The 8,834-nt window shown below is 42.2% G+C and overlaps 1 long non-coding RNA gene across 1 annotated transcript; it reads left to right on the forward strand.

Moving 5' to 3' along the window:
• Nucleotides 1–365: 365 nt before the first annotated feature.
• LOC140704583 (uncharacterized) lies at nt 366–3,557 on the forward strand. The gene is made up of 3 exons (XR_013541042.1): nt 366–447; nt 1,472–1,569; nt 3,427–3,557. It is a non-coding gene; the product is annotated as an uncharacterized LOC140704583 (long non-coding RNA).
• The last annotated feature ends 5,277 nt before the right edge of the window (nt 3,558–8,834 follow it).

Here is an 8,834-nt window from a genome sequence, read left to right on the forward strand (position 1 = left end):
TCAGGCTTCGACCCCCCCCCCCCCCCAGCACGTTGACGTCTGGCTCTTTGTCTGGCGCGAGGTTCTTGACTTAGCCTGCTGTTGCAGGAGCCGGGCTCTCTGACGTCACCGGGATCTGCGTCATAATGCTGCACTTGGGTTTCTGATACAAAAATGGCCTTTGATTTCAAGGGGGCGTCCAAAGGTTTGGGCTCTACACCGAGATCCTTATCTTGGCTCCCAGAAATATGTTCGCCTCGTTGAAGGAGAACAAGGAGAAAATTGTTCGCCCAGCCCAGCTCTGGGTCTTCCCACCCCGCCCAGCCTCAGGAGGGCGGGGGGGGGGCTTCACAGGCCTCCTCTCGCCATTCACAGAGTGTGGGCTTCCCTAACGTGGTTCCCTCCAGCTGCGTTGAACTACGAGGCTGAGCCATCACCGGGCGCCCCCCCGCCAGCCTAGCCCACGAGGTCAGACGGATTTCCGGGTCTCTCCTGCTGCCTCTTCCCCGCGAGCTGCGGGTTGAAAACGAAGCTCGGGCTGCGTGTAACCGGGGTCGCCCTCAGCCAGGCGTGCAATTGGTTATTCGAGGCCAATTATGCAGCGCCCATTCCTTGCTTCGGCAGGGGCCAAGTATTTGGATAGAAATCGATTTATCAACGCTCGGCTGCCTGGGAGTTAGCCCCATCGAAATAAATGGGGCGGAGTGGGGCATGCGTATAACTGCTCCGTTAATCCCAGTCAGGGATTTGGATTAGCTAAAATGCAGATTAGACTGAAGCCGCGGATTATAATTGTGTCAGGATTGTTACTTAAAGGGAGCTGTCCCCTCTGGGGAGTGTGATTCTAATCGCCTTGTGCTGCAGAATTCACACTTTAATGATTTCCGTCTCTTGATTCAGATGCATGTAATAACATTTTCCCCAAGAAGAAATGAGCCTTATGCTAGAACTCTTTAAGAACAGCCGAAGCTGTTTTAAAAACGACTACCAGGCTGGATATGTCAGTGGGTCATATTTGTTTACCTGTCTGTCTGCTTCTACTGTAACAAAGAAGCATTTCCAAGGTTGTGGAGGTATGGGTGATTCCTAGATCTGGAGAGCTGAGGTCCTTGCGAAGCACTGAAGGGGGTTTTGAAACATGGAGAGTGCCTCAAAAAGTCGGTGGCAGAGAGAGTACCAATTTAGTAGTACTAAATTCAAATAAAAGTTGACTTCAGATGCCTGCTTCATTTGACTTTATGTCTTTTCAGGGGAGTACAGAATAGGTAAGCAGCCACCCAGGGCTCCTCAGCAAGTTTTTAAACCTAAAATAATCAAATCAATAAAAGCACGCTATGATTGTCCGACCCATTTGATCACTACAGAATAGTTGATGAACGCAGAGTGTCTGGGAGGTCAGAGTTCTGTTAGAGAAGAGGATGGTAATCCCTGTTTGGTGCTCAGGTTCCAGACCTCCATTCTACAATCATCCTCTTCTTTTTGCCTTCCACAGCCTGCAGACTCAAACAAACAAAGGGAGCAGCTGAGCAAAGGCCACTTCACTGCCAGCATGGTCCTTTTACCTGCCATGAGCCACACCTACAGGCAAAGGTAATAGACCTCCCAGATGCCCCTTTAAGAATGCAGGAAAGAAAGGACCAATCGTATTCTTTGAACAATCCACACTTCTGTGAACAAACCAAAGGGACAATGCTAACCTCATGGTTGTAAGGTACAACACAGAGATAGCAATCCTTTGCTCGAAATGTTTAAGCAAGAATGGTATGCAAGAAAATTTCATAACATGTATAATTTAGGTTTTCAGTAAGATGCCCAGGGTCCCTTTCTGCAATCTTCTAAGGAAGTACTTAATTTTTTTAAATGTAAATTGTAGTCAAATATATATCAACATAGGGTAATCATACTGCATACTAACAACTGTTTAATAAGCTAGAATGAAAGGTTTGACTCACCTAGAACTCATCCTCAGTCTGGACATGCAATAAAATATATGATAGTTACTGTTCAATTAATCTTCCTGCATTTCATTACTAAAGACTGTTTCATAAGGCTGAGAGAGTGTTCGACAAAGCCATGTTTATTTCCTCCTTATTGTCCAGCTCTGCACAGTTAGAAAATTGTATGTAGCATCTGAAATACATTATGCATCCACACAGGCCTATGAAACAAATGCATGACGCCCAATCATGCATGAGGTTAATACGATGGTGTTTCAAATTGTTAGATGTCTATTCCACCTACAGCCCTAGACCCATATAATAAATGTGTGCTCACAATGGAATAGATATATGTAGCTACTTCAGTGCACACTCTTAGTCTGTCACATGTAAAGTAGTAACTGTCGTTTGCTTTGTTACTGGTCTAATGGGATCAATATTTCCAATAAACCTTTGTGTAAAGAAAGACCACAAATTCTTAAAATGCTTCTGGAGCCTCTCTCTCTCTCTCCCCCCCCCCCTCCATTTTAAAATTATGTCTGAAGATCAACAATGCAATGGATAAAATTTGCATGTAAGAACTCTGATCTTCTATGCCAACACTACAGCTTACTATATCTCTTGAAAACATACCCCTTCATTTGAAACAGAGGCTTCCTTGAGGAAAGACTTCGGGGCTGAATTCCAGAACTCTCCTGAATGAACAGGAGAACATTGAAAGAGTTTTCCTTTCCTTGAGACCAGAAAGACCAGATTCTACAATTACCTAACTACACTACGGGTTTGAAAGCATGTCTTCAATACTTGTTTTGAATTCAGCTGGGCCGAGTGTTTTAAAGAACATAATATTCTTTGGGATTTTGATGACTCCCATTTTATATTTATAGGGACTTGACAAAATATTGAAAATGATTTAATTATTAAAACTAAAATGAATCTGACATCCTGCAATAACATGCTTATTTGTAATAAAATATATGAGTCTTTATCATACACAGCATCAGTGTTTGGATTTATGACATATATCCTGCCCAGTCATTTCATAGTTCCAAAAACTGTACTTTGTAAACTACCATAAATAAATGTTTAATGGTGTATTTAGGCGAACACTTTAGAACAGATTTCTAGATATGAGGCCAATGGACATAAGAAGAATTAGGCTGCAGTCCTATACACGCTTGCCTGATCATAAGCCTTATTGAAAACAATGGGACTAAGACATGCAATGAACAGACATGCAAAGGAATGCACTGTTAGTGTTAGATGGTATTTTACTAGTGTACTAGCCTTTAGCTGGATGACTGAACTTAGACCAGCTTAGTGATGAAATGATGAAGTAGCCATAATGAGTAAGTCTTGACCTCAACTCCCCATCTGTATAATGGAATATAGTGTGTGGTTTGTAGATACCCTGGACTGCCAGCAAGATGAACAAATGGATTCTAGATGAAGTCAAGCTTAAACTCTCTCTGAAGGCAAAAACGTTGAAACTTAGGCTGTCCTATTTCAGGCACATCATGAGAAGGCAAGATTCACTGGAAAGGACAATAATGTTGGGAAAGGTGGAAGGCAGCAGGAAAAGAGGAAGGCCAAATATGAGATGGATTGCTTCACTAAAGAAAGCCACAAGCTGGGGTTTACAAGAGGTGAGCAGGACTGTTGAGGACAGAACATTTTGGAGATGGCTCAATCATAGGGTGATGGTGCCATTGTGTGCCTTTGATGGCACACAACAGCAAGAACAATAGAATAACAAGAAAGGAACTGTTCATCTTTGTATTTATTTTATTTTGCACAAGGAACATTCTTTTTCTTTTTTGCAAGACTTTGTAATTATTTACTGAGGCCAGTATGCTATTCATTATGTTCGTATTTGCAGCACTCTGCCTGCAGAAGATATGGCACAGGGCCAACAGATCATCAGAGTGCCACAGTAACTTCCACAGCTGGAGTTCTGCATGCGTAGCTATCGGACAGGATACTGGCCATAAGAAATATGCCACTGCCACCACCAGTTAGCCGCATCATCTGAGCACAGTCTCAGGTGTCATGCTATGTCCCATTGTATTTTGCCTTTTCTCCATGTACGCCCTCTTCTGTTTGGCCTTTTAAAAAAATCCAGTGAGATAGGTTACGCAAAGAGGGATTGGGTACACAAAGAGATCATGTTGGTGTCACCCAGAGAAAGTTATGGCTGAATAAAGGATCAGAACTCAGATCTATTTCCAGTATGTTTCTGCTGTTGGCAAAGAAACAGGCCAAAGGCAGCCTAACCACACAATGTATTTCTCCCACCAGGTACCCTCACCTTCTACCTAAAAAGAGGAAGGAGGTGAACTGACACTTTTGGAAGCTTCCAGGAGCAGCAATTCACCTTTTAAATGGGCCACGGGGACCACTGCATTGCTTAAGATATATATGTACTGTATATACAGTATGCAGTATATATTTAAATATCAATTTTTCCAAAGTGGAAGTGAATTGACAGGCTCATTTATTGTACTTTCAGCAGTCCGTACATCATCTGGAAGATAATCTTAGGGATCATTGTCAGTTTTCTTGTTTAATAGGAGGTAGCAATGTCCATAATCCTCCCTCTGAAAAACAGAAACAACTCACCAACATGCATGAAGAAGCAGAGTGACATGGAAAGAAGCCAAAGCTTTGTTTCCTTTTCAGCATGAGTCACTTCAGCTACACATGCCCAGCACAGCTATAACTTTGCTTCAAAGTGGGACAAGATACAGGCTCAGCCTATTAAAGAAAATCACTTGCATCATCCATATTCCCCTGTTGTGGATTCATTAACAGTAATAAAGGTGCATAACATTCCTGCATTCTCTGTGTGTTTAATGCAGCATTTTTATTTAATTTTCTCATGGACACCAGTTTTAATTGGAGATGCCTGGGAGGAGTTCTCTATTCTGAAGATGTCTATTAAAATCTTTAAAATTATATGTGCTTGACTAGTTGTGGAAAACAGGTTCATTAGGGAAGCCAGAAATATATACTACTAGATTCCCATCAGGGGGTTGGGGCTATAGCTAAATTGCTGAAAAATAGCAGATTGCTTAAAACTGTGAACCTTACACAGCATGCAGCCTGATCCCACACATGTATCTTCCAGAATACCTAATCCAAAATAAATGGGGATTGCGACATTCAATTATCTAAATTAGCAGAGGTGAGCACACAGCCCTCCAAATGAGACTGTTATCAGGCCTAGCCAGCATAACCAATGGTGAAGATGATGGAAACTGTGGTTTGACATGATGTGAATGGCCTCCCGTTCCCTTTCTTAAAACAAAGTCTAAATCAGCTTATGTTTGGTTAGTCAAATGATCTGTGAGTCACCTTGTCCTCGCGTATCACAGTAGCAAAGCTGCTGAATCCCAGACTATGAGCACTGCACTAGAATCTTAGCCAGCAATTCTATACTTACAGAACAATCATATCTACATGCTTTTCCCGGTTCATGCTTTTCACTAAGACTTTATCCCAGGGAAGTATTAAAAGTCTGAAATCTTACACATACTGTGGGGTGTCTATTCAGAAGTAAGTCCCAATTCATTCAATACGGCATTTACTTACAGGTGTATGGGATTCTACACTGTTGCCAGTGAGTAGAATTGGCATTATTGGCTATCTATAAACAAAGTTTATAAGAATGATATTATTTAATTAATTAATTATCTCATTAACAGGTCACCTTTCTCCCAATGAGCCAGTGGTTCCCAACCTTGGGTAACCCGGGTCTGACCATTCCCAGAAGCCTTCACCACCAGCTGTGCTGTCCAGAATTTCTGAGAGCTGCAGTCCAAGAATACCTGGGTCACCCGAGGTTGGGAACCACTGACGTAGGGGGAAGGTAGTGAGTCTTGTATTTGGGTTCTTAAAGTGGAGCACCAGATGGGTTTGGAGGTGCTTCAGGATTGGAGGCAGGATAAGACAGTGTCAGTAGACTGAGGTGACTGTTGCCACATCAGGGACTTTGTTTGTCCAAGTCTGTCCTTATTCTCTTCAGTGCCAAGGCTTGGGGGAGGGAAGCAGACTGTGCACAAACAATCTTGGTCACCTGATTGAGCTTCACAGCTGAGTGAGGATCTGAATTCAAGCCTTCCCCATTCAAACCTGCTGCTCCATCCACTGTATCATTCTGGTTCTTCCACTTCCTCTACTTCTAATCGCGAACTCAAAAACAAAGCAGGAAGAAGCAAACTCAGTGAGCATACAAAAAGAGAAAAGACTGCACCAAAGGACAATAAAAACAAAAGAGAAGTGAAGCCATTTGCAGAAAGGAGGGGAAAAAAACACAACCACAGGGGCTTCTTATATGTTACATGTGTGATATAGTCATGCTGGATCTTATGAGCCTGGTACTCATTCCATGACAATAAGAAATCAGATGCTCCCCACCCACCCCAAATTATAGGCATGTCAAAGAGGAAGAGGTAGCCAACATTCTTTGTTAATTTCAAGTACATTGTAATTAGAGGTATAATGTTCTCTAAACATGAACATGGATGGTTGGGCCCCTCTCATTTTAGAAGGGAAATGTTGCCACAGGGGAAAAAAGAAATTGGTCTCTGTACCTTTCCCAGTGGCTCTTCTTGCTGAGGGATTCTGGGAATAGCAGTCCCAAAAGCAGCTTCTCCAAGTTCTCTGATTGCCCTATTAATGCCTCATGCCTGCCCAGGTGAGTGGGTACCTGGAGAAGGCTGGGAAGATTTGCATGGACCACCCCACCTAAAAAGGCATTGTGGGCCTAAAGGCTAAGAAGTCAATTCCAGATATATGCATACATGAAGCAAAGTCAACATGGCACCTTTCCGAACTCAACTTTATTTTTTAAGCAGCACTGAAAGCTGGAAATATGGGCCTGGAGCCAATTGCCAGTTCTTACACTGAGAAGACCCATTAAATCAACTGTTGAATGATAACTCAGTACTTGTGTAAATCCCCTTGATTCAATGGCTAAATGCCCATTGCATGGTGTAGTGAATTGCAAGTAGAGGAGGCGCCCTGAATCACCAGGGGTTTGGTGAGTCCTCCTTCATAAGTTCCACTGATTCAAATAGGCCGACTCCAGTAATGATGACTTAATTATGCTAAGCAACAGGATTTCAGCCATTCAGTCAATGTTAGTTGACATCAGCAATTGGACTGAGGGCAGCACAATGTTTCTCCAAAAATCTTCTGCGGCCAAAGAGACTCCTTCTCTTAATCTTAAATGGCCTCAGACCTCCTATTAAACTTGTATCCTAGGCTTCTGAGGCTACAGACATAAAAAATGAGAAGTCAAAGTGCAAGAAATTACAAATCACAACTAAATACCAACCTAGTTTGCGTTGCCCCAGTGCTGTTGTTGCCACCTGCTAAAGGGCAGCTCTTTAAAATCTACAGGAACAGATCAAGAGGTTCTGTCTCTTAAGCCATCAGCTCAGACCTCCTCCAGTGTGTAGGAGTCAAAGGTGCTGGTTCAGGAAGGCTGTGCCTGAAGAAACAAGAGGAACATGCTCTGCTAAGCAAGCTGGTGAACATCAAAAGGCCAGACCCAAAGAATCATAAGCACTCAGACATGTAAAGGACAGGAAAGAGAACTTAGGGATCACATTTTTTTTAACTGAGGCTAGACATTGTTTCTTGACAACTGCCTCAGATGATGGAAATCAATGGGGCAGGCTTAGAGTTTGGGGCTCTAACAGCAGAATGTTATCTGTTTACAGTATTAATATTCAACCATTGAAATGGACATCCTATTTTTCTCCCACCTGAATACAACTGAACTTGGTGAAGTTTTTTCCCTAAGAGAAAGGCTCACAAAAACACAAGGGAAGAGAATGTTTTTAAAAAAATTGAACAAGTATATTCTGGATTTGATGCCATTTCGAAAGCATGCTTTCAAATTTCAGCTATAGGAAAATCACTTCCCAAGGAGCCAGATGACACACTCAAAGAGAAGGTCGGGTTGTCCCTGTTTTCTGGCAGAAGATCTGTGGCTGTAACACCTGCAAGACAGGCAGAAACTCAATGGGTGCAGGTTTCCCTTGGACTGTGAGACTTCCTTTCTGGATTGCTGGTTGTTGTGCCAACCATGAAAGCCGAAGAGCTTCTACTCTGGGGTGAGTGTGGAGGTGGGGAAAGAAACACACTTATGACTCAACAGTTTTTCTTTCCATTTTGACATCTAGATTGGCCTGCCCCATATAAGCATCCAGTTGGCATCCAGGATGCGTTTGCCATGTGCTTGGAATAAATTGTGTTACCAGGTGAAGTACCCAAGTGGGGGTAAATCTTCAATACCTTTAAAGAGGTGTTTCAGAAATAATTCTTAGGCCTCCGCACCTACTGGTGCTAAACATTATTTAATTAGGAAAAGACCCTGATGTTGAGAAAGTGTGAGGGCAAGAGGAGAAGGGGACGACAGAGAACAAGATGGTTGGATAGTGTCATCAAAGCTACCAGCATGAATTTGACCCAACTCTGGGAGGCAGTGGAAGACAGGAGGGCCTGGCGTGCTCTGGTCCAATGGGTCATAAGGAGTCAGACATGACTTAACGACTAAACAATAACAACAATCCGTCTGTGCCAGGTGTCTTCCCTATCTTTAACTTACTTATAATAACTTCTATCTTATCCTCAGTAATTGTTCTCTCCTTTATTTCTCTACCCTCATCTGTTAGGACTTTTTAAAAGTTCTTTTCATATATTCTTCAATCTTTCCTATGGAAGGTTTCTTACTTATATATAAGACTTTATAAAATTTCTGAAAAGCTTCTAGTTTTTCTTTCATTTTATTACCTCTATTCTGGGTTTTTAAAATAACCTTTATATTACTCTTACTTTTTTAAAAATCTGGGATTCTTTAGCCAGAAGCTTCGATTTTTTTTGCTAAATTCAAAATATTCCCTATTTAAA

This window comes from Pogona vitticeps, chromosome 2, assembly GCF_051106095.1.
Source record: "Pogona vitticeps strain Pit_001003342236 chromosome 2, PviZW2.1, whole genome shotgun sequence".
NCBI classification, from domain to species: Eukaryota; Metazoa; Chordata; class Lepidosauria; order Squamata; family Agamidae; genus Pogona; species Pogona vitticeps.